Source organism: Lissotriton vulgaris, chromosome 2_1 (assembly GCF_964263255.1).
Source record: "Lissotriton vulgaris chromosome 2_1, aLisVul1.2, whole genome shotgun sequence".
Classification (NCBI taxonomy): Eukaryota; Metazoa; Chordata; class Amphibia; order Caudata; family Salamandridae; genus Lissotriton; species Lissotriton vulgaris.
Window position 1 is genome coordinate 1,776,511,519 of NC_141687.1, and position 27,746 is coordinate 1,776,539,264.

The 27,746-nt window shown below is 44.1% G+C and overlaps 1 protein-coding gene across 1 annotated transcript in view; it reads right to left on the reverse strand.

The window, feature by feature from the left end:
• Positions 1–27,746, reverse strand: part of LOC147733269 (sperm-specific sodium:proton exchanger-like) — a 7,973,824-nt gene that overhangs the window by 470,320 nt on the left and 7,475,758 nt on the right. The window lies entirely within an intron of this gene.

A 27,746-nucleotide genomic window follows, 5' to 3' on the forward strand; every position in this document is an offset into this window, starting at 1 on the left:
AAGTCATAATCTGAAATTTGGATAAGGGCGGTAACTTGGTGCTGTGGCCCGTGCAGGACTATCTTCAAGAGGCCTACAGCCAACTCATCAATATCGAGTATTATAGAAAGGTTCCCCTTTCGAAGCACAAGGACACCCAGGAAGCCCTTTATAAACAATTGTTGGCTTGGAAGAGTGTGAGGATGTTAAATTGGGAGGAATTTAAATATCCTAAAAAGGAGCATCCCAATATCCAGGTGATCTATTTCATACCAAAAATCCATAAGTGTATGAATAGACCACCGGGCCGCCCCATTATTTCAGCATGCGATGGCCTATTGGAGAACCTCTCCAGGTATATTGATTTCTTTTTACAGGGCATGGTCAGGAATTTGAAATCTTTTGTACAAGATACTAGTGAATTCCTCAGAAAAATTCAAAATATAGAATGGAGGTCCTCATACCTGTTGGTAGCTCTTGATGTGTCCAGTTTATATACGTGTATTAGGTATAGGAATAGCATGTGAGCTAGTGAGTATTTCCTTAAAAATAGGCCAAATATTTATTCCCAGCATTCAAACATGTTGTTAAAAATGATAACAATCTGCTTAGAGAATAATTTTTTCCTTTTTGACGGTAAAATGTACCAACAAACGCAGGGTGTAGCTATGGGGGCAAGCTTCTTCCCCAGATACACCTGCATATTTATGGGCTGGTAGGATCAGCTGGTCCTCATGGGCAACATGAATTGGTGTGCAACAACAATGTAGTAATTTGGTTGCGCTACATTGATGATTTATTTATTGTTTGGAATGGAAGCAGCGAAAGTGCCACTGAATTTATTGAACAAGTGAATCAAAATGAAGTTAACCTTCATTTCACGGCAGAAACAAGCAGAAAAACAGTGTCGTTTCTGGATGTGATGGTCCAAGTGACAGGAAATGAGCTTAGTACTACCCTTTATCGGAAACCAACATCAGGTAACACACTCCTACACGCCTCAAGTGCGCACCCCCCACATCTATTGAGGAGCATCCCATATGGGGAAATGCTCCGCATTAGCCGGATTTGTAGCAAGGATCCGGAATGTGAGGTGAAACAAAATGAGTGTAGAGACAGGTTTCTGGATAGGGAGTACAGCCAAGAGGTGATTGAGGCGGCTATTGGGAAAACCAAGTTGATAGCTAGAACAGATCTTTTGCAGTACAAGAAGAAACACCAGTGTGAAGGGATAGAGCAGGAACCGATTTGACTAATTCTGGGTTTTTCAAAGCAACAGAAACAAATCAGGGAGATAGTCTGTAAAAATTGGCCTATTATCAAAGGTGATCCAGTAATAGGGGGTTCCATGTCTAGAATGCCGTCAATAACCTTTAGAAAAAACAATAACATGGGCTCCTCTTTGGTAAGAAGCAATTTTGAGTCCAAAGGAAAGGCACCATGGTTAGCGGCAAGAAAAGGCTTCTTCAAATGCGCTGTATGTAAGGCGTGCCAGCATGGAGTCAATATGACCAGATACACCCCGGCATTTGGCTATGCGGCCTGCAAAATCTGACAACATATAACATGCAAATCCAAATTTGTGGTATACGTGCTTACCTGTAGCTCCAACCTACGGTATGTAGGAACCTCAAAATTGCCTGTGCATAAGAGGGTGTTACAACATATCCGTGCTATATGTAATAAAGATGACAGCTATCCGGTTTCACAGCATTTCCAACAGAGCCATAATAGCGACCTCAAACATATTAAGTATTATGCAATAGACACTATTATGTCTCAGCGGAGGGGGGGGTGATAGGGAATGCAAACTTAGAAGATTAGAAACATCCTATATGATCAGGTTTGATTCCAAACACCCTAATGGTCTCAATATTAGTGAAGACTTATACACCTTCCTATAAACACTTGTCAAGGAGTCTGTAAGGTTGACTGAATGCTGCTAATATAATGAAATCAAAAATTGAAAGGAGAACATGAAGGTACGGAATAGGTTTTAGGAAAGTGCATTGTGACATTTGTAATGTTCACCAATTGTAAATATGTATATATATATGAATTTTAGTGTATATGTGTGTAGGGATGGTAGTGATGGTTTACATATTTATTACAGATTAGGGACATGAGTTTTAAAATCATTATATAGAAAGTATGTATATTTTTGATACTTCAAATATTTTATGATGATTTTAGCAAAGGATTGACCCTGGTAATCATAACAATGAATTGTAGGCTGGATTGACTGTCCTTCTAACACTGTGCACTTTATTTCCATATAACACTGTTTTCATGAAGGTATGTCGCCTTGTTGAATTGTTATTTAATACTTATTCACTATACGGTTGAGCACTATTATTAGTTTTTTTAGGCACTAGGATAAGTTGATAGATTCATTCATGGTGATATGCTTCGGTACTATTGGCATTTAGGCAATGATTCATTCTACAGGCGTACATGGCATTAGTAGAAAAGATCCATTTATGGAGTAATGTTCATTGAGAAAGAATTTTAAATCTCAAATTACAACGTTTATTTTACTGTATAAAGCAATCAATGTGGAATGTAATTATGAAAATGTACTGAAGCAGCAGTATTTCTACCATGTTTAGTAATGGCTGCTATGCACATGCACTTTATAAAGCGAATGGTGATGCCTTTAGGCTGTCATGTGATCAAGGGAGGGATCTCCCGAAACGCGTTATGGCGGCAATGGCTGAATAAAGAAAACACGATAATCACCGGGTCCACGCTCGTTTGTTCTGCAGGAGTGGGAGTGAAAGCTAGAAATCAAGGAAATATATATACATATATATATATTGACATTATATATAAGAATAATGCTGGCACCAAGTTTCGAGCAGCCAAACACTGACATGCTTAAAGAATAGGCCATGAGTAATTTGGAGTCCTCAATGCGATTGGTAATTATATTAATTAAGTATGCTGAGATGGACAGATCAAAAATAAAAAATGATACAGACCGTTTAAATGAGGAGCTTGATGCCCTAGACCAGAAAGATGCTATCGCCAAAGGCAGAGAAGAAATCAAGATGTGATTAAAGAAACATGAGGATACCATCAAGGAGTGCAAAATCTTCTAATTTGCCTGCAAAAAAACAGTCTATGAACGCGGGCAAATCTTTAAGTTTGCAAGAAAATACGACACCATCAAATTGCAGCGTATGAATAAACAAAGCCAGCAAGTGCAAACTATACCACTCACAGTCAACACGGTGGGTGCAGAATCTGCTTCTCAATCGTACATCAACTCCCTGGCGGAAAGTGGCACAGACTCAGACAATGGTGGCAGATGGCGCAATAGGAAAATAACAGGTGCCATCAATCGCAGTCTAGGTGAAGAAATAGATTTTTTAGTTTACGACCGGTGCCAAACTCTTTGGCCACGGCCGCCGAAGACACAAAACACTAGCGCAACCACAGGAGGCGGGGAAGACGGAAATGCCGAAAAGCCAAAGCAAACCAACAGAAGCAGTGGAAACTGGAGGAACATATAAAATCTGACACCAAAACGATCATTCATTTGAGCACTATTGATCTATCCGAAGCAGAGAAACAGCTCCTTACACTTGGTCTCACTTTTTGTCCTGAGAGTTCTTTTGACTATAGCAACACCTGTATTGATGTCTGCAAATTCATCAGGAATTAAAACTAATTACATTTTTCAAATTAAAACAGAGTAATTCCAATCAACCAGGAACTTCGGTTTCCGTGACCCCTGAGGAGCCGATCCTGACCGTGGCTGATATTCCGACACTTCGTGTTTTAGGTGAATTAGTTGTGCCTAGCACGCCGAAGCCAACACAGCATCTACTTCAGGATGAAGGCATTGAGAGTTCGATCAGAATACTGAGCCCCTTCAAACCACATTCCACCTTCACACCGATTATACCAAGGGATGCTATAGACATTTACAGAGACGTTATTATAGATGAACTCAAAGCCCTATACCACAAAACAACAAAGCAATCGACTAACTAGCGACACCACAATCAACAGCACAATGATCTTAGGAATAAACTGGAAAGTAACAATGAAGTCATCATCAACAAAGCTGACAACATTGTGTTGTGGCCAAAATACATGTATCTAGATGAGACAAACAGACATCTTACTGACACCAGTTGCTACAGATTATTGAGCCACAAGGAAGTGACTAACAGCAACAAAGATCTCAGGAAACACCTCAATACTTTTCAGGGCACAAGGCCAATTAAGCACAGAAGAATATCTATTCCTGAATAATGAGTCACCTGTTGTCCCCATTCTGTACTTTTACCCAAAGTGCATAAGAACGCTACCCCGATACCTGGTCGACCTATCATCTCAGCCAGGAAAAACATGTGCGAGAGCATCTCAAAATACGTTGACTTTTTCCACCCAGAAATCCTACCAGAAGAGACACCAGTGAATTTTTACTTAAAGTTAACGACATACCATGCCCCGACGATTTTTTGTTAATATCCCTTGACATCACATCGCCTTACACAGATCTTTGCCACCATGATGGTCTGGCTGCATGTAAATCTTTCCTTAGCAAAAGACCCATCAACTATCATAAGCATACTGACCTACTTCTGTTCTTGATTGAATGGTGCCTCTGACACAATTTCTTCAAACGTTTGACAAGAAAGTGTATCAGCAGCTCAGAGATGTGGCCATGGAAGCCTGCTTCTCGGCCAGCTATGCATGTCTACATGTTGGCTGGTGGGAGGAGCAGGTTCCAATGGTCCACCTCTAAGGGACATTTAGCAACAACATTGTGTCTTGGCTGAGGTACATAGATGACGTATTTTTAATCTGGCGAAGTTATGTGAATAGTGCAAGAACTTTCATTGCTGAGATAAACACTAATGATCTCAATTTGGAATTTAAAGCCAATATCAGTGACACCTCCATTGAGTTCTTAGACGTCATGTTGTATATCGCCAATGGTACCTTGCACTCTAAACTTCATCACAAGCGCACTACAGGCATTTCAACTTCATGCCTCAAGCTTTCATCCCAGGCATCTGATAGCCAGAATTCCCTACAGGGAATTGTTACGTTTGGACAGGATTTCTAGCACCCAAGAAGAAGTCTTGAGTGTCAAAGTGAGGCTGCAAAGAGATTCAGGGCACATGGATATTCGGCTGCCATCATATGCAAAGCCACAGAAAGAGCCAATACCATCCCCAGAGAGGAACTCCTTGTTGGAAAACCCACCCCTGAAAGCATTAGTGCAGTTAACATTCTTGCAGAGCCAAATAGTACAGTTAACATCAGGCTGGTCATAACCCACAGCACCTAGGAAAGAGCTATTAGATCAGCCATCAACAAACATTGGGGCATCATCAAGTCTGACCCCACGCTGGGAGCAATAGTGGCGAACCACCCCAATATCACTTACAGGGGGGCTTTCTCCATGCATGATGCGCTAGTCAGAAACAGTCCTGAAATTAAAACCACCCAGAACTGGTTGGTGGATAGGAAAGATTTTGTAAAATGCAATAGTTGCAGGGCGAGCAAATTTGGCAAGAATATTACGCCGTTGGACTCGGCCTTTAGACACGCACCACTCCAAATCAAGTCTAGACCGACTTGTAGGCCTGAGTTTGCTGTTTATATCCTTGAATGTATATGTGGGCTACACTACATCGGGAATACTAAGTTACAAGTACACATGGAGATCCTCCAGCACCTCAGATGTCGAGATGATGGGTCGACCAGGTATCGGGGTACCATTCTTATGCACTTTGGGCAAAAAGTACAGGATGGGGATAATAGTGACCAAGCATACCCCGTAGCAAGGGATTTCAAGGAGGTGTTATCAAAAGGAGGGAGAGGGATCAGTCGATCAATTGGGCACCATTTACCACTAAGGGAAGTGGAAGGTCCAGAATCAGCTTGTACCCTCAAGTATGGATCAACAAAGTGGGTTGCTGAACTGTTCCTGAGAAAGGAAAGTGTGTGTGTCTGGAATGACCGGAGGTGAAGATGTATCACCTTTGGGCATCCATTATGTTGGAAGTATTTGCCTCACACACCCATACAGGTGTCATGCTTCATCATCGGCGTTGCTCCTCGTCTTGGAGGCGGTGTAATCCCCGACGGGCTCACCTCAAAGAGGGGCTCTTTGGCGGAGATCTTTTAAATCCAACTGCCTTTTGGTGAAGTGCGGGTGGTGCAGTATGTAGCCTAGGTGGTGATTTAAAATGAAGTAGAGGGTACCGGAAACTACTTTATTCTGGGGGTCCCCTACTGCAATTAAAAACGTGGATCTAATTATCTAGGTGCCAGCAAGTTAGGTAAAGTGGCCCTAGATTAGATTTGTAACAAAATTGGTCGACATGTTTCTCGCTTGGGCAAGGTGCCCGCGATTCTTCAGGACCTATAATGGGTAAGAGCAAGGTCTACACATTAAAACCACATGCTAGTGTCATGTGCCTAATATCGGAATTGTGGGATACTTAATGTTACCTCTGTAGCTTTTTTCCTATGCCTAAATGGGAAATAAGAGTACAGGGTTAGTAACATTGGATGATCGCCAGAATAGATACAAGGTGCTAGACCAAAACAACACACAGTGTCATGCTAGTGATCGTGTATTTACACTAGCTTTAAGTCGACGTGACTGTATTGTGACAATCGTGAATTCATGCCACAACAATGCTCAGCGGGTCGGTACTGCAGGATGCGGCCCATTAGGTATGGCTGGGGGTGTAAAGGGAAGCGTTTACACGGTCAGAACACAACTTATGTCCGGATAACCGATGTTCTATGAGGGTTCGGGTGCAGAACCCCCGATGTTAGCAAACCAACAAGGATACAGTGTACGAGTCCCAAACGCGTCCCTCGTTCCGATATTAGGCACATGACACTAGCATGTTGTTTTAATGTGTAGACCTTGCTCTTACCCATTATAGTTGCTATTTTTAAACAAGGGAACCCGTATAGGTAGCAAAGGACCCCGGGTAGTACTAGTTTTGTATTAAACAATGGTCCTTTAACTTAAACAATTTATGTTAGAATGAGCACAGACTAAAGATAAAGGCTGTGTATTTTTTCAATGTCCAGCCGGACAAGGAAGTTTTTATTTTGAATCTTAGAGAGTTAACACATATAAAGTGAAGCAAGTCACATATAAAATAACTGGGCACAAGCCTGTACCAAGTCAAGAGAAGACAGTACATGGGGGAAAAAATACATAACAGGCAAACAAGAACGGAGAAATGGTGGCTTACAACACAATGCAATTATAAGTAAGCTCTATCCCACAGTAACTGCAACATGAATCTTAAATCGAGAAAGCAGCAGTACTATGTAAAACAGTCGACGAACGTTTCGATCCCTATCTCCAGGGGTTACAATGGGATCATCATCAGGACTAAATTGAATTGAGCTTTGCCTGATTAGTTTTATTGGTAGGCCTGTGGGGTTAAAACAGGAGGAAGGAAGAGAAAACAACATTTGTTTTAGAATTTACAGTCTTTTGCAAAGGACATGTCAGACATACCTCTTTAGTTCAGACTGTGAAAGTTTACCTGGTAATAAGTTGGTGTTGTGCACATGCTGAACGTGTGCACTGAGCCTTAGGTGCTTGTATCCAAAGGGCACAGTTGTTATTGTGCTCATATTTGGGTGCAATGTCATGCAAATATGCGACTGGGGTGGAGAAAACCGAGTGAATTATGTCAATTCGGAATTACAACAGTGAGCCAGGTGCGGGAAGTGATTCGGAATGGCCTATTGTGCTAGTGAGGAATTATGGAAGTGAGCGAGGTGACAGGTCGTGATAAGTAATGGCCAATTGGGCGTAGCGCGATTACCTAGAGGCCAGGCTCCTAGGTGGCCGGGTGATCCCAATGGCCTTCAGAACAGAGTGCTCGGTCGCGTGTAACTGTGGGTAAACATAGGCGGTTAGGTTATAAATAGTTATTGCGCCGCTCGAGTGGTGACTATGCGGTGCTTTGGAAGTGATAACGGAGATTGTTTCATACTCTGTGTTCTTTTGTTGAACGCATATGAGCGTGGGATATTTGGTTCCTGTGAGGAAAAAATGGCCATGAGATAAAGTGCCATGGGTGGCAAAGAGCGGGGAAAGGGGGGATGTGGGCAGAGAGCTTACCATTACAATTAGCGTCCGAGGACGGCCGGTGGGTCCTGTCTGTTACAGCGCGATGGCCGGTGCTGGGTTAGAGGTGGAAAGCGGTTCCGGGATATCGAGCACCTCGCGTGCGAAGATAGAGAAAGGACTACGGGGTGCCGCGTTGGGGAGTGGAAGAGGGACTAAATCCTGTCGGTGACAGGGAAAGATATGGGCGCCATCTTAAGGTGGAGGATCGAACATGCAGTGCAGTGAATGCGATTAGTTCTGCAAGGGGCTGGTCAGTGAAAATAATGAAAGAAACCAATTTCAAGGATATGTTAAATTTACAATCAAAATTACAAAGAAATTAAAAAATTAAAACCCACAGTTATAACGGAGGGTTACAACAATGAAGGAACAATCAACCTTACAGAGAAATTAGAAACCACAGTGTTAAAGGAGGGTTAAAACAATGAAGGAATAAAGAATTATTGATGATTGAGTTAACACCGGGGCTCACAGAAGGTCAGCAATTTCCAAAACAAAATGCATATCGGCTAGAGGCACACAATAGACAGTTATGGTCCACTTTTCACATTATTTCATTATTGCTCACGTACGCAACTGGCAAGAAGAACCAGGATGAGAGATGAACTTATATTAAATCAAACTGGTCCAATCTTCAGCCCTGTTTAAACCTTCCTGGATCGAGTTGAATTGTATTATGGACTTGAGTTCTTCCTTATTTAGCAGATGTCCCATATTACCACCTCTTGGTGGAAGTTTCAACACTTTAAGGACAGTCCATTTAATGTCGTTTTCAGAATGTTGCATTGTTGCGAAATGTTCCACCAACGGTGCGTTGGGGGTACTGCATCTTATGCGGCTCCGATGTTGTCCAATGCGGATCTTTACCTTCTGACTGGTTTGTCCTATGTAGACTTTGTTGCAGGGGCATTGGATAAGGTAAATGACGTTGGAGGTGTTGCAGTTTGAAAAGGAACAGCTTTTTACTGTGACATCATTAAAGGTGAAACTCTTTCCTTCCATTGTGCTACAACAATTATTACACCCCCCGCACTTAGAATGTCCAACAATGGGGGACAGACCCCATACATGTTCCAGAGTGGTAGTGGGTGGAGGGCTGGGTAAAGCGGCCCTAACAAGGTGGTCTTTCAAATGTTTATTTTTCTTGAAGGCGAAGACTGGTTTTTCAATGGAAATGATACCAGAGTTAAGAATTGGCCAGTGTTTCAGAATGGACTTTCTTAATTGGTGTGAAATTTGCGAGAATGTGGAGACACATGCAATGCGTTTTGCTTCAGTCTTAGTTTTAGGTGTGAGCAAAATCTCTCTCGGACAGTACCAGGCCCGTTTCGAGGCATTCTTCACTGTTTTCTTAGGATAGCCTCTTTCTTTTAGTTTTAGGGCTAATGTGTTGGCCTCACGGAAGTAATCCTCCTTACATGAACAGTTTCGCCGAATTCTTAGAAATTGGGAGTAAGGGAGGGAGTCACGCAAAGCCCTGGGGTGATTACTATTGTACGCCAGGAGTGTGTTCCTCTCTGTTGGCTTGCGATATAGTTTGGTGAGTAAGATGCCATCATTGTGAAAGATTGTAAGGTCTAGAAACGCGATGGATTCTTTGTTGGTGGTAATGGTGAATGTTAGTCCCATGCAGTTATTGTTCAGCCAATGGAGGAATTTGCGCAGGCAATCGACGTCTTGTTTCCAGATGATAAAAATGTCATCAATATACCTGCGCCAAAATCCTATGCCCAAGAAGAAAGGATTGTTAGGGTTAAGAATCACATTTGTCTCAATCTGGTCCATGAAAAGAACTGCCAAGTTTGGAGCAAAAATTGCGCCCATGGCAGTCCCTTTGATTTGTTCATAAAAGGTGCCATCAAACTAAAAGAAGTTTTTTGTGAGGCATATTTCCAGTAGTTGTAAGATGAACAAGGTAGGCACTGGGTGGGGGCGTGGGCGTGAGTCTAAGACCTTTTGGATTACATGGAGTGCCAATGTCTGGGGAATATTAGTATAAAGGGACTCAACGTCCATAGTTACCAAGGTATCAGATATGGGATTGTACGGGTGATGCTCAATCATATTGATCATGTGCATGGAGTCTTTAACAAAGCACGAGGTCACTGGGACAAATTTCACACCAATTAAGAAAGTCCATTCTGAAACACTGGCCAATTCTTAACTCTGGTATCATTTCCATTGAAAAACCAGTCTTCGCCTTCAAGAAAAATAAAAATTTGAAAGACCACCTTGTTAGGGCCGCTTTACCCAGCCCTCCACCCACTACCACTCTGGAACATGTATGGGGTCTGTCCCCCATTGTTGGACATTCTAAGTGCGGGGGGTGTAATAATTGTTGTAGCACAATGGAAGGAAAGAGTTTCACCTTTAATGATGTCACTGTAAAAAGCTGTTCCTTTTCAAACTGCAACATCTCCAACGTCATTTACCTTATCCAATGCCCCTGCAACAAAGTCTACATAGGACAAACCAGTCAGAAGGTAAAGATCCGCATTGGACAACATCAGAGCCGCATAAGATGCAGTACCCCCAACGCACCGTTGGTGGAACATTTCGCAACAATGCAACATTCTGAAAACGACATTAAATGGACTGTCCTTAAAGTGTTGAAACTTCCACCAAGAGGTGGTAATATGGGACATCTGCTAAATAAGGAAGAACTCAAGTCCATAATACAATTCAACTCGATCCAGGAAGGTTTAAACAGGGCTGAAGATTGGACCAGTTTGATTTAATATAAGTTCATCTCTCATCCTGGTTCTTCTTGCCAGTTGCGTACGTGAGCAATAATGAAATAATGTGAAAAGTGGACCATAACTGTCTATTGTGTGCCTCTAGCCGATATGCATTTTGTTTTGGAAATTGCTGACCTTCTGTGAGCCCCGGTGTTAACTCAATCATCAATAATTCTTTATTCCTTCATTGTTTTAAACCTCCTTTAACACTGTGGTTTCTAATTTCTCTGTAAGGTTGATTGTTCCTTCATTGTTGTAACCCTCCGTTATAACTGTGGATTTTAATTTCTTTGTAATTTTGATTGTAAATTTAACATATCCTTGAAATTGGTTTCTTTCATTATTTTCACTGACCAGCCCCTTGCAGAACTAATCGCATTCACTGCACTGCATGTTCGATCCTCCACCTTAAGATGGCGCCCATATCTTTCCCTGTCACCAACAGGATTTAGTCCCTCTTCCACTCCCCAACGCGGCACCCCGTAGTCCTTTCTCTATCTTCGCACGCGAGGTGCTCGATATCCCGGAACCGCTTTCCACCTCCAACCCAGCACCGGCCATCGCGCTGTAACAGACAGGACCCACCGGCCGTCCTCGGACGCTAATTGTAACGGTAAGCTCTCTGCCCACATCCCCCCTTTCCCCGCTCTTTGCCACCCATGGCACTTTATCTCATGGCCATTTTTTCCTCACAGGAACCAAATATCCCACGCTCATATGCGTTCAACAAAAGAACACAGAGTAAGAAACAATCTCCGTTATCACTTCCAAAGCACCGCATAGTCACCACTCGAGCGGCGCAATAACTATTTATAACCTAACCACCTATGTTTACCCACAGTTACACGCGACCGAGCACTCTGTTCTGAAGGCCATCAGGATCACCCGGCCACCTAGGAGCCTGGCCTCTAGGTAATCGCGCTACGCCCAATTTACTTATCACGACCTGTCACCTCGCTCACTTCCATAATTCCTCACTAGCACAATAGGCCATGCCGAATCACTTCCCGCACCTGGCTCACTGTTGTAATTCCGAATTGACATAATTCACTCGGTTTTCTCCACCCCAGTCGCATATTTGCATGACATTGCACCCAAATATGAGCACAATAACAACTGTGCCCTTTGGATACAAGCACCTAAGGCTCAGTGCACACGTTCAGCATGTGCACAACACCAACTTATTACCAGGTAAACTTTCACAGTCTGAACTAAAGAGGTATGTCTGACATGTCCTTTGCAAAAGACTGTAAATTCTAAAACAAATGTTGTTTTCTCTTCCTTCCTCCTGTTTTAACCCCACAGGCCTACCAATAAAACTAATCAGGCAAAGCTCAATTCAATTTAGTCCTGATGATGATCCCATTGTAACCCCTGGAGATAGGGATCGAAACGTTCGTCGACTGTTTTACATAGTACTGCTGCTTTCTCGATTTAAGATTCATGTTGCAGTTACTGTGGGATAGAGCTTACTTATAATTGCATTGTGTTGTAAGCCACCATTTCTCCGTTCTTGTTTGCCTGTTATGTATTTTTTCCCCCATGTACTGTCTTCTCTTGACTTGGTACAGGCTTGTGCCCAGTTATTTTATATGTGACTTGCTTCACTTTATATGTGTTAACTCTCTAAGATTCAAAATAAAAACTTCCTTGTCCGGCTGGACATTGAAAAAATATACAGCCTTTATCTTTAGTCTGTGCTCATTCTAACATAAATTGTTTAAGTTAAAGGACCATTGTTTAATACAAAACTTACCCATTATAGGTCCTGAAGAATCGCGGGCACCTTGCCCAAGCGAGAAACATGTCGACCAATTTTGTTACAAATCTAATCTAGGGCCACTTTACCTAACTTGCTGGCACCTAGATAATTAGACCCACGTTTTTAATTGCAGTAGTGGACCCCCAGAATAAAATAGTTTCCGGTACCCTCTACTTCATTTTAAATCACCACCTAGGCTACATACTGCACCACCCGCACACCCGCACTTCACCAAAAGGCAGTTGGATTTAAAAGATCTCCGCCAAAGAGCCCCTCTTTGAGGTGAGCCCGTCGGGGATTGCACCGCCTCCCCGACGAGGAGCAACGCCGATGATGAAGCATGACACCTGTATGGGTGTGTGAGGCAAATACTTCCAACATAATGGATGCCCAAAGGTGATACATCTTCACCTCCGGTCACGCCAGACACACACACTTTCCTTTCTCAGGAACAGTTCAGCAACCCACTTTGTTGATCCATTTCAAGGAGGTGCACACTAACAACTTAGAGCACCTCCAGTACTGAGTCACAGACTGCGTTCGAGCACTCAAACGAGGGGGCAACAGGGAGAGGTTGTTGCACCAACTTAAAAGTAAATACATCTGGCAGTTTAATACAAAAATTCCCGCTGGCCTCAACACTAGTGAGGATCTGCACCATTTCGTGTGATACGAACCCATGCTTTGTAGCTAGACGCATCACGCTAGACGTCTTCATGCTGTAGTTTGGCATCTACCTCCACTGTACATATTTGCAGCACCTCACAACCATACAGTTACATTGCATACATGAGGACCATTCGAACTAATAATGTCGAGCTAAGCATGTATTGGTGCAATTAACTATTTGGATTGTATTATCTGTGTTTCTACGTTCTTTGGATTCAATTGATCAAACTGTGCTGTTTACCTGCATTCGCATCATTTTCGTTGTTCCATTTTGGCCTATGTATTTATTCCTCGCACACACGCTTACTCAGAAAGGATTGATCCCATTTACACTGCATCGCGTACATAGACATTTTAGAAACACATTGGGGATACCCAATTTTTATCTCTTGATTAGCATTTTACTTCCGCTCTTTGATTATGTCATGTCGTTTTTGTCACTTTTCCGCACCCTTGAGGAGGCTACATCATGGCACGGACACCTGCTTTACATAATCGCACTATGCACGGACGCCTCTCTTAAGATGTATATATCACCACATTTATGCCTCACCCTCCCTCTTTTTCATCTTGCCTCTCTATCCAGTGGTGGGTAGCCCCACATTTATGCATTTTATTATTCTTTTAGGCTCTTCAGTGATAAGCAGCGAGCCGATCGGCTTCACTGTTTTTAATTGAGATACTCTGCAAACCCGGGAGCTAACAGGGGCAATCTGCATACCAGCGCATTCAGCTGATATGATTCGATATCACACATGTGACTGCATTTCCCTGATTCACGCAAGCGCACCCTTTTTACAATCTGACACGCACCACTGTGTTCATAATGGGTTAGAGGCGGAAGTCAACTTATCTGCTTGTTAATACGGGCATCCATTTAGTTTGATTATCCTGCAAAGCGCAACTTGTTTTACGTATTTCACGTATGCTGCCAAAGCGCACATGCAGAGATTACACAAAGCCACGAAGGCTGTAGTTCAGATAGCACACAACATAGTCTGTTCACTATGTCAATACATGATGAACATGTTGCGATGTCATTTCACCAGTCAGCAGTAAAGCAGCGCTACAGTAAAAGTTGTCACATGATGTAAAATACCTAGTCACTGGAAACAACATAGAAAAAACACTACCACTGCCACATGAATATAATGCACGATTTCGAATCGGGCGCATGTCTGGCTGCCGAAACCCGTCATTTGGACCTATGATGTGTGAATAAACCACACTTGTCTTCCTCATTGCCCACGGAATCTGTATCCTGGTGTTGCGCCGTTTGTTTGGATGGTCGCGCATTGGGATTTTGCTGTGAATATATATATATATAAAATTATATAATTAGTGATGTCATTTGAGATGTCATCAGTGATGTCACTGACCATGTCATGAGTGTTGTAATATGGGACATCATCAGCAATGCATTGTGGGCGCTCAAGTTATAGTTAGCTCAACTAACTATAACAGGCACATTTCTCTGGTTTTATATGAGTCAAATGTCCAACTAACTATAACGTCCCTGAATCCTATGTTTTTTTTGTGAATTTCTAAGGTTTTTTTAAATATTATTTCTAACTATCACGTGCCTGAAAACTATGGTTTTTTCACTGAATTTCAAAGGTTTTTTAAATGTTACTTGCATTTTTTAATGTTTCTAAATCCTATATTTTTTAAACTACTTTTTAAGATTTTGGAACTCTATTATAACTTTAAAAATTATGTTTTATATCTTCCCCAAAAAATATGTATATATTTTTTTATTTCCAGAGAAAACTGCACTCCCATACCGGTAGCGTACCAAGCTCCATCACCATGCAAATCCTATCCGCTATGTTGCTAACCTCGTAAATGATGCACATTTCGTATCCAACGACTTTGTGGCACTGCATCCTGCGTAACATCATATACGCATGAAGTCACCCCAGCTGCTACTTTGGTAGCCGACAGGTACACAGTACCAAGCCACACGTTATGTCATGTATGTATGGGCCCACGCCTGCTGCGTGTTGCGTATGTGACAAGTACATGCTGGCAGACATTGTGTTACGTCACAGACATATAGTGTAGCACCAAGAACACCATTGCCTCGGTTCTTTTTCTCAAAAGTATATCTAAATAGAATATTTGAGAACAAGGAATAATATAAAATATTTGAAACATTTATGTATTTCTAACTGTAATAAACTTATTTTATGATGAATATATTTTTCAAAATCACGTCGGGTGTGGCCTCCTTGCAAACTCGGTGCACGATTGCCATGTGACCTTAAAAAAAAGCATTTAATTGCTTCATAACATTTCCCATTGTAACAGTTGGACGCCCCACCCATGTTACTCATTCTCTCTACATTGTTTAATGAAAGCCACCTCTTCTGCTTAGAGAGCTTTTTTTTTTTTTGCTGTGTACACATATCTTATACTACACACAACATGCAACGATCATCTTGATCAATATTCATGGTCTGTACATTAGCCTTCCATGTGTGATCGCAATGTATCTCAAACAATACATCAAAAAACAAATAAATGTTACACGATGCCCTTGGTTTGTGTGTGTGCACAATATTGTGCTCTCTTTCGGCCTTGGTATTCGTGGCTCTAAGAAGTATCAGGAGCCATGAGCAGAGTGCACATCCTAGATCAAGTGTCAAAAACAATAAACAGCAATGTGTAGATTTATGTTGCTGTACGCTCAGGTGACAGGCTTTACCAATACACTAGTGTGTTAGATATGAGACTTTCAGATTCACATTTGACATGCACTGCTTGACTGTAATAATCGGTATTACTATGTATGACTTAGCCTCACTGCTGATTCTCCATCCATCCGAACACATTCACATATGTATGCTTCGTGACAGCAACACTTTCAATAATACTGCACACCATTGACATATGTGTCTGGGCATATCCACAACCTTGACAACGACATGTGATGTTCACCATTCAATCTTTTCAAATACCATCTCATTACCGATAGTTGCCGCCCTTCAGGCACATGCTACACTAATGTAAATTGCACACTGTGCAAAGTCAAAACTACAAAAGAAACACACATAAGTTCACTTCCTGTCAGGCAGGAACTGAACAACGCCTGGGTGTCTGGAATAATTATTCACCTACTCTGGCCTGGCATACACAAGCCCAGCCCACTTTGCATACGTATAAATAAGATAATCACGATGTCACACGTCCCTCTTCTTCTACACTGCCTCAGATTATAGGGCCGCATCTACCGCGCATATCACAATGCGTAATAAAAATAAAAGGGGTCCATGAGGTGTACATCATCCTGTTAATCAACACTGGCTCTAAATTGTGAGGCCTATTGTCCGTCGTCTTCGAAAGGGATCCATGAGGTGGACACCATCCTGAATTCATCACTCCACCTGAATTGTGAGCACTTCTGCCCGTAGTGTTTGCTCACACAACAATGACAGCAGGTAGGCAGAGCGGCCTGAGTGCACAGGGACTCTAATTGAGCACGGTGCAGCAGGAGGGTTGGGGTGCATCACGCAGGCTGCGCAGGTGCGAACACACGATGTTGTCTTGCGTAATGATGTGATCTCTGACCTGACTCAGTCTCATCTCTGCCTCATTTTAAAGACCTGCTGGACCATACTGTAGGCGTGAGCCATCAGCAGCGCTGCCTTACAAACACTTGTTGAGCGCGGTGCCGTGGGAAGGTTGAGGTGCACCACTCTGAGTGCGCACATGCGAAAAAGCGATGTTGCCGTGTGTAATGATGTGATCTCTGACCTCATCCAGTCACATGTCTGTCTCATTTTAAGGACCTGCTGAACCGTACAGTAGGCCTGACCCAGTGGGCAGTGCTGCCCTACAGACACCTGTTGAGCACAGGGAGGGGCGGGGTGCATAACTCTGAGTGGGCAGGTGCAAACAGGCAATGTTGCCGTGCGTAATGATGTGATCTCTGACCTCATTCAGTCACCTCTGTCTCATTTTAAGGACCTTCTGGACCATACTGTAGGCCTGAGCCAGCGGGCAGTGCTGTCCTACAGACATATGGCATTGGCTTTTAGGGCACTGTAGTGAGCTTGTTACTAAGTGTATATGCACACAGCCTTCCGCCACTGCATTTCACACGCACATTATGCTTCTAGCGTGTGTTTTATAGCTCGAGTATCTCCTGCACACGTGTGCATCCCTGACATAGGCTGCCCCTCATGATGAATCTGCAGACAGCCACAGCCCCTCCCAGTGCCCACACCATAATCTGTACAGCACACAGCTCCCTGCATTCTGTGCATTCCAATCACACCCTGAACAATACACAGACAGCCCTTTGCCTTTTCATCACAATCTATTTAACACACAACACTTACAGCCTCTGTACTCCCATCACCACACAGTCACTGCAGCTGCATTCACAATCCACACAACACATAGCCACTGCAGCTCCCGTCACAATCCAAACAGCCCCTGCAGCTCTCATCATAATCCATACAACACACAGCCACTGCAGCCTCCATCACAATTCATACAACACACAGCCACTGCAGCTCCCATCACAATCAACACACAGCCCCTGCAGCTCCCATCAAAATCCACACAACACACAGCATCTACAGCCACTTTTCGCCACTACAAAATGCATCCTGCAGCCACATGACAAACTATGCATCCTCTGCAGTCTCCTTTACAAACTGCACATACATAGCCCCTGCGTCCCATCACAATATGTACAATACACACTCTCTGCAGCAAAATCGACCATCAAAAAACCATGTAGACATTTTCTACAACAATCTATATCTGCACCAACTGTATTTGTGTTCTTGTCACAGTCTGTACAAAGCACACCCCTAAATCCTTATTACAATCACAAACCCCCTGCAATATCTGCATATCCCATCAAATACTGAACACACAACTCCTATAGCAGTAGCACCCCTTCAGCCCCTGAATTTACCATGCAAACAATGCAACGTGTAACCCTTGCATCCTCTGTATTTCATCACAATCAGTTCAACACAACTCCTGCATCCTCTGTATCCCATCATAATCTGTTCAACACAACTCTTGCATCCTCTGTATCCCATAACAATCTGTTCAACACAACCCTTGCATCCTCTGTATCGCATAAAAATCTGTTCAACACAACTCTTGCAGCCTTCTGAATTCACCATGGCAAACTGCACAACACACAGATTTTCAAACCCAGTTCCAAACTAAACACACTGCCCCATCTCTTTCTGCAAAACACACAGCCCCTGCAACATCAACACAATCTTCACAACACGCAGTCCTACCTTAATCTGCAAAACACAAAACCCCTGTGGCCACACCATAATCGGCACAACACACAGCCTGCGTAGCCCCATCACAATTTGCACAACACACAGCCACTGCAAAACCATCGCAATCTACACAACACACAGCCTATTTAGCCACCCCATAATCTGCCAAACTCTCAGCCCCTGCAACACAATCACAATCTACACAACACACATCCCCTATACGGCCTCACAACCTGCAGAACACACAGCCCCTTATAACTTTTGCACCCCTCACAGCCTGTACAGCACACAGCCTCTGCAGCCTTCGCATTTCACAAAAGTTGTTGAGTAATCATTTGATATTGTACAAAAGACTATAAAAACACTCAGTCCGCCATAGATAACAAATGGCTGGCTGTCCATAGTGGCATTTGTGTGCCAATTTCTCCTGCTACAACTGCCGGCCAAACTTGCTGCAACTCTATGTGCACACATGGTTCAACTTTGAAACATGCTCATTCAAGCAGAACTTACTTTGAGTTAGGCGATGAGAATGACAAGACGTGCTACATAAGTTAACATAAATAAAATCTAACAAAAATCTGCAACAAAGGGATGAAGTATAGATTATAAAAAGGCTGCGAGAGTGAGTAAAAGACACAGGGAAGAGGAGGGTGATCGAGGAACAGGCACCAGGCAGCTTGGAATTCGTCAACCGCGCTATTAGGTAGAGCTCCTAAGAAACATGTTGGGCGAAGCACTTATTTCTTCCCCGAAGCCCTGGCTGGGCAGGAGGCAATGCGATTACAGTTACCTTCTGTGAGAAGGTAGACAGATGTGAGAGGGCAGTAGTGGGGGTGTCTGGCACACCAAGGGCAGTGCAAACAATGGAGGGCATGTGCTGTGGGAATGTTGAAATGTGTGTGCGGTGTCTAGCTGCCTGGATGCAAAGGTCTGTGTGTAGGAAAGCCTGGCAGCGTGTGAGAACTGCTCAGTCTTTGCCCGATGCCTAACTGTGGGAATGTAAAGAGGTGTGAAAGCACAGGTTGAGGGGGGACTTTGGGAAAGGGAGGGGGGCTGTCCCAGAAAGCTATTGCTCTGCAGGTGAGGGGGGGCTGCTGTGGGCAGGTGAGTGGTGGGACAAAACAGGTTGGGGAGATTGGTGGTAAAGAGGAGGGTCTGATCTGCAAAGCCTGTGCCCTGCAGATGAGAACAGGCTGGCATACACTACAAGCCCGGGGGTTTGCTCTGGGAGGAAAGAGGGGGGCTGCAGGGGACAGTGGGCTGGCACTCCCTGCAGGCCCGGATGTTTGCTGTAAGGATGTGGAGAGGTGGGGAGCACAGGCTTGAAGGGAAGGTGAAAGTCTGCTCTGGAAACCAGTGCACTGCAGGAGAGAGTGGGCCGGCACCCCTTGCAAGCCCGGGTGTTTGCTGAAGGAATGTGTCCCAGGGATAGCTGAGCTGGTCTGACTGGGTGCTCAGACAGCCGGGCTCGTCTCGCGTCAGGCGAGAGCTGCGCACCTGGTGGTGTTTTGTCTTTGCAGAGTGTCTGTCACTTGCAGTTTGCATTTGCCATGATTAATCCGGGACTTTGGGCACCAGAATGTGGATAAATACACACTACAGGAAGGATGAGCTATAAATAGGCGTCACCCCCTTTGCCTCTGATGAGACAGGTTAATCGCAGTTCCTTTGCCAGGCCAGTAACTGTTAACTGTCATAGTGCTGCCTGCCAGCCGAGCCTTAAGGAAGTTGGCAGGTTGGTTTTCACTCCTCCAGGGCAGCATGCCCCCTGCCACCAGCTCTGTGCGTGAAGTCACTGCCAAGCTACAGATTCACCCTAGATGCATATGTGTTCACGAGCCCCCACAAGCTCCTGTGTGCAGCCGCCTTTGGGGTGCAGTCTCTAGGGGCAAACGCGTTGGCACTGCACGGTTTAACACGGTCTGGGGGAGAGCACAAGTCGAGAAGGGTGGAGACCAGTGCACCAGCCCACCCCCCAACCTGAGGGAGGATGGGCGGAGCCTTCACCTTGTGACCCCGACACAAGCCCTTTCACATGGGCAATCACTGCACGCTGGGGCATACACTTGCAGTGCGGGCTCAGGTTGAATTTTTTACTCCACCCCCCCGCCCACAGCAGCGGTCTCTTTGTCTCTGAGAGGGCCCAGGAGCCTGTCCTCTTTGTCTATGGAACCCCAGCATAGGGGTAACTACCCCCAATTTACACTTTCATTGCTTACCGAGCCGTACACATTTCCAAAGGGACAGTGGAAGTATTTGTGTGCCACGACTCGAGCTATAAAACACACGCTCAAAACATTAACGCAACCACGGTTATCCTTTTAAAAATGCGCCCAGCACATTTTATTTCCTCGTGAAAAAAATCCCGCTTCTAAACACAGCTAACAGAGCCCCCCGTTTGTTTAACAAAATGGCCTTACCATGAGCCATGTTAATTTCGATTATCCCACAACAAGTGGAAAACATAGAAGCGATATACAAAAAAAGTAAAAACAGTGAAAACTAAATTGTTCACTTTTTGTAAGTTGGGCTAAGCGCGGCAGACACTATAAACCTTGAATACAGAAGTATGTTCTCTATACAGCAGACACCTATGCCCCCCGAATGAAAGCATTGCATGATCGCAAAGGCGCCACATCTGAATTTTCAATCTAGCACATTTAATTGCCCTTGATTTTACAGAACATCCGGATAGACAAACGCTGCCGTCTTCAAAGACAATCTGTGGAATATCTTTAACTCTCAGTCAAAAGCGGAGCTGCTCATTATCTCATAATGAGCTGATGCTTAAATGCTTATAAATGCATACAATATTCTTCGTGGCAACTCACGCATTCCCTAAAACATTCACACCTTTGCATCAGACATGAAATGATTGCTTAAGAAATTAATACATGCTTTGTTCATATCCAGACTCCCAAAGCTAACCTGTATAGCAAGGCATGAATTTCAGCTTTGACTATAAATTAGGCGTGGCGTAACTCCTGTAGGTGAGCTAATTACTCACCAACACACACTTTTCTTAACAAGCAGCACAGTGTGTTTTTTTATCAGCTTCACCGAGAAAGTACGTGTCCTGGCGGCGCGGGAAACAGCGCCATAAACAATAGCTCGTGCGGAAGCAGGGTGCAGGGATTCACTCGCGGGAGAGATAATTGCGACCAGATGGGCCACGCGCTCCCGCAAGTGAATCTCCTGACATGCATGCGTTGCCATTGAAGGCAAGGGAACGTGTGCACGTGCTTGGCTGAAAAGCCTAAGTGATCAGAAAAGGTCTTTTTCTTTTGCAGCGCATGAGCGATGCGAAGGCAAGACCTAAAAACAATGCTTTTCATCTCCCAATCAGGCATTGTTTTGTATGTGAAAAGACATTAGTTCTCCATCTTTAAACATATCTCTTATTCTACGAAGGAACTGCATGAGCTACTGCCATCTTTTGATACCTTACAGCCATACCTTCAAAATGCTAGTTTGGATCGTAGGACGTAGCTGTGTTTTCTGGTGCAAGAGGTGTGCAGAACAGAGACGTATTGACTTAGACCTCGGTTTACAAAATGTGGACATTAAATGGTTGGGACAGAGAGGATTGAAGTGGCACCAATTGTTGCCTTTGGTTAAAACCTGTTTGCATCTCCAACACCCTTGAGAGATAAAATCGATTCATCTGTAGTTATAATAGTATAGGGTATCTTTTGTTAGCATTATGTATTTATATGAATGCTTTTCTACCATTATTTTCTTAAGATTTCAGGTGATTAGTTAAGTTAATAGGGAATTTCTTTTCCCGTACCCTCTGTCCTTATGAGACGAGCTGAAAATCACCTCTGATGAGACAGGTTTATCGCAGTTCCTTTGCAAGGCCAGTAACTGTTAACTGTCGTGGCGCTGCCTGCCAGCTGAGCCTTAAGGAAGTTGGCAGGTTGGTTTTCACTCCTCCAGGGCAGCATGTCCCCTGCCACCAGCTCTGTGCGTGAAGTCACTGCCAAGCTACAGATTCACCCTAGATGCATATGTGTTCACGAGCCCCCACAAGCTCCTGTGTGCAGCCGCCTTTGGGGTGCAGTCTCTAGGGGCAAACGCGTTGGCACTGCACGGTTTAACACGGTCTGGGGGAGAGCACAAGTCGAGAAGGGTGGAGACCAGTGCACCAGCCCACCCCCCAACCTGAGGGAGGATGGGCGGAGCCTTCACCTTGTGACCCCGACACAAGCCCTTTCACATGGGCAATCACTGCACGCTGGGGCATACACTTGCAGTGCGGGCTCAGGTTGAATTTTTTACTCCACCCCCCCGCCCACAGCAGCGGTCTCTTTGTCTCTGAGAGGGCCCAGGAGCCTGTCCTCTTTGTCTATGGAACCCCAGCATAGGGGTAACTACCCCCAATTTACACTTTCATTGCTTACTGAGGCGTACACGTTTCCAAAGGGACAGTGGAAGTATTTGTGTGCCACGACTCGAGCTATAAAACACACGCTCAAAACATTAACGCAACCACGGTTATCCTTTTAAAAATGCGGCCAGCACATTTTATTTCCTCGTGAAAAAAATCCCGCTTCTAAACACAGCTAACAGAGCCCCCCGTTTGTTTAACAAAATGGCCTTACCATGAGCCATGTTAATTTCGATTATCCCACAACAAGTGGAAAACATAGAAGCGATATACAAAAAAAGTAAAAACAGTGAAAACTAAATTGTTCACTTTTTGTAAGTTGGGCTAAGCGCGGCAGACACTATAAACCTTGAATACAGAAGTATGTTCTCTATACAGCACACACCTATGCCCCCCGAATGAAAGCATTGCATGATCGCAAAGGCGCCACATCTGAATTTTCAATCTAGCACATTTAATTGCCCTTGATTTTACAGAACATCCGGATAGACAAACGCTGCCGTCTTCAAAGACAATCTGTGGAATATCTTTAACTCTCAGTCAAAAGCGGAGCTGCTCATTATCTCATAATGAGCTGATGCTTAAATGCTTATAAATGCATACAATATTCTTCGTGGCAACTCACGCATTCCCTAAAACATTCACACCTTTGCATCAGACATGAAATGATTGCTTAAGAAATTAATACATGCTTTGTTCATATCCAGACTCCCAAAGCTAACCTGTATAGCAAGGCATGAATTTCAGCTTTGACTATAAATTAGGCGTGGCGTAACTCCTGTAGGTGAGCTAATTACTCACCAACACACACTTTTCTTAACAAGCAGCACAGTGTGTTTTTTTATCAGCTTCACTGAGAAAGTACGTGTCCTGGCGGCGCGGGAAACAGCGCCATAAACAATAGCTCGTGCGGAAGCAGGGTGCAGGGATTCACTCGCGGGAGAGATAATTGCGACCAGATGGGCCACGCGCTCCCGCAAGTGAATCTCCTGACATGCATGCGTTGTCATTGAAGGCAAGGGAACGTGTGCACGTGCCTGGCTGAAAAGCCTAAGTGATCAGAAAAGGTCTTTTTCTTTTGCAGCGCATGAGCGATGCGAAGGCAAGACCTAAAAACAATGCTTTTCATCTCCCAATCAGGCATTGTTTTGTATGTGAAAAGACATTAGTTCTCCATCTTTAAACATATCTCTTATTCTACGAAGGAACTGCATGAGCTACTGCCATCTTTTGATACCTTACAGCCATACCTTCAAAATGCTAGTTTGGATCGTAGGACGTAGCTGTGTTTTCTGGTGCAAGAGGTATGCAGAACAGAGACGTATTGACTTAGACCTCGGTTTACAAAATGTGGACATTAAATGGTTGGGACAGAGAGGATTGAAGTGGCACCAATTGTTGCCTTTGGTTAAAACCTGTTTGCATCTCCAACACCCTTGAGAGATAAAATCGATTCATCTGTAGTTATAATAGTATAGGGTATCTTTTGTTAGCATTATGTATTTATATGAATGCTTTTCTACCATTATTTTCTTAAGATTTCAGGTGATTAGTTAAGTTAATAGGGAATTTCTTTTCCCGTACCCTCTGTCCTTATGAGACGAGCTGAAAATCACCTCTGATGAGACAGGTTTATCGCAGTTCCTTTGCAAGGCCAGTAACTGTTAACTGTCGTGGCGCTGCCTGCCAGCTGAGCCTTAAGGAAGTTGGCAGGTTGGTTTTCACTCCTCCAGGGCAGCATGCCCCCTGCCACCAGCTCTGTGCGTGAAGTCACTGCCAAGCTACAGATTCACCCTAGATGCATATGTGTTCACGAACCCCCACAAGCTCCTGTGTGCAGCTGCCTTTGGGGTGCAGTCCCTAGGGGCACACGTGTTGGCACTGCACGGTTTAACACGATCAGGGGGAGAGCACAAGTCGAGAAGGGTGGAGACCAGTGCACCAGCCCACCCCCCACCCTGAGGGAGGAGGGGCCGAGCGTTCACCTTGTGATCCTGACACCAAGCCCTTTCACATGGGCAATCACTGCACGCTGGGGCATACACTTGCAGTGCGGGCTCAGAGATAAAATCGATTCATCTGTAGTTATAATAGTATAGGGTATCTTTTGTTAGCATGATGTATTTATATGAATGCTTTCCTACCATTATTTTCTTAAGATTTCAGGTGATTAGTTAAGTTAATAGGGAATTTCGTTTCCCGTACCCTCTGTCCTTATGAGACGAGCTGAAAATCACATCGACGTCATCTTAATTCTGTTCACGTTAGATTTAAGTTGTGGTCACGTGCTATCCTCCAGTAGTCAGTAGGCCCCTGTTAGTTGAGTTATAGAAAGCAGCTGAATGCACACTATTCTTTCCCTGTCTTGAGACCCAAGGTCGCATCTGGCTTCAGAGGTGATAAGCGCATTCCTGAAGGCGCCGTGCCTGTGCTCTCAGGCACCGAGACGAAAGGGAGTCACCCCACCTGACCCTCCCCAATAATAGTAAAAGCAAATTTTCAACTAGCCATGTGTGCCATATATGGTCTTTCCTTCAAGCTTCAGAGCCAAATAGTATTTTTCCATGTACAGTGATTTCATGTGGTGAGATAAAGGTATATATGCCATGTATTGATTGTGAACTGGCAGTCTTCTCTGCGTACCGGATGGGTGACAGCGTAGAGGCTCCTCCATAGAGTATTTTGTATTAATAGACAATTGACTTTTCTTCACTGCCTAGGAAACGACCTAGGCACATTGACTGGGGTAGGTTTAGAAATGCTTATGAAGGACACCTTCGAACAATTAATGTTACTTTTGCCTCAAACTGTCTTTGCATATTCCAATATATGCCAAAGACAGAAATGAAAATGGTCCAAACAATTTTGTCCCCTGATCGAAAAATCTCAGAAAAAAGTCAACAAAGCTGTCTCTGCCTGCCTCAGAGACCAGAAAATGGAGTACATATTACAACAACAACATACGCTTTGATATGGCGGATATCTACAGAAGTGATGGAGTACACCTCACAGATCAGGGAAATCGAGTTTTCCTGAATAACTTGAAGCTGTGCATCCACACTTATATGTAGCTCCTACTAATGAACACAAGGGCTCTTTTTAGAGCCACCCTATAACTTACAACTTAGGCCTGGTTTTAGGGCAAGATCACGGCAACTGCCGGACCCTCGCCAAAATGTATTCTCCACACATCTATGGCGGAGAGGAAAGACCATCTCAGCACAAACCTCTCGCTTTGATCCCCGGCTCTACTCACCCATAGGGGTCAGTAGTTTGCCCTTTACAAATACTGTATTGATTTACCTTGGCACTCCCTATACAACACCACCTAAGCACCATATACAAGTTGAACACATGTGGAACAGCGCCCAGAGCACATGACTTCACAGCATAGCACACACACTTTGGGCTCACGCTTTCATCCTCGAGTCCAGCAGCAGCTCAATTTAGCATGACACTCTAGGCAATACCTCACTTAACTTCTGTACCACGCACTTTCATACCGGTAGGGGTCAGTAGGTCAACGGCTTCACCCCAACTCCATCAGCAGCTCAGCTTACGCCCCCAGCGCCATCAGACCCGTAGGAGTGAGTAGTTTGCACTTTACAAATACCAAATTGATTTGATACAAGCAAATTTACCTTTGCACTCCCTCTATAACCCCCCCCAAGCACCATACACAAGATACAATGTTCAAAACAAAAGTTCATCCAAGTAGCTATAACTATATGCTCACACTACTTGGACAGGTATGTCACAGTGGCCAGAGCACATGACTTCACAGCATAGCACACACAGTTTAGGCTCATGCTTTTATCCCCGACTCCAGCAGCAGCTCAGCTTAGCACCATGAGACTCTAGAAAATACCTCACACATTTCGTATACCCCAGGACTTTCAGACTTGTACGGGTCAGTAGTTCCTCCTAGTATGTATAAACACATGCTGACACTACTTCTACATGTGTAGTGCAGCGGCCATGGCACATGACTTCACAGCATAACACACAATTTGAGCTCACGCTCTAATCATGGAGTCCCGCACCAGCTCACCTTAGCAGCAACAGACTCTAGACAATACCTCACTTAATTTCCGTAACCCACCACTTTCACATCAATAGGAGTGAATACTTCGCTTTGCACCCCCTCTATGGAACAACTTAAACACCCCACAGAGGTTACAGTGCTCCTACCCTCCGAATTCCCACTTTTTTTGTTCTTTTTTCCCCTTACTCGCTTCAACACAATCACAAAATGGCGCCCAACACTTCCTAGTTGCAAACGCTCGCATCGAATAAACAGCAAGCTCGTGCTCGTAATGCCTCAGCCAATCATATGGCAGAATTCCCAAATATCAATATCTGTAAATGTCAATATTTCTCAAAAACCACTGAACAGAGTTACACCAAATAAACAAATGCGTTCTTTCTAGACCAAGACACTTCTCCCTGCCAAATTTGGGGTAATTCCGTTCACGTATTGGACCTGTAATAGAATGTTGCAATTTTCCTAGGTTTTGGACATATACTTCTGTGGTGTTCCAGCTGAAACCCTTGCAGCATCCTTCATTCAATAAATGACAATGTGGCAAAGAACTTACCTGTGGTGTGGCTTTCTCCTAAACAGGCAAAACATTGTTTTGGATGTGTGCGGCCCTGCCTGAGCCGTGGAGAAGGGTCCGATGCTGTAAGCATTCCTGCTGCGACGTCAATCTATGTCACTGCTTTGGAGCAGGTGCCCTTTGTTGAAGAGTAAGATGTGCAGCAGGGACTTGAGACTGATGCCGCAACCCACTGGGGTTTTAATGATGTTTTA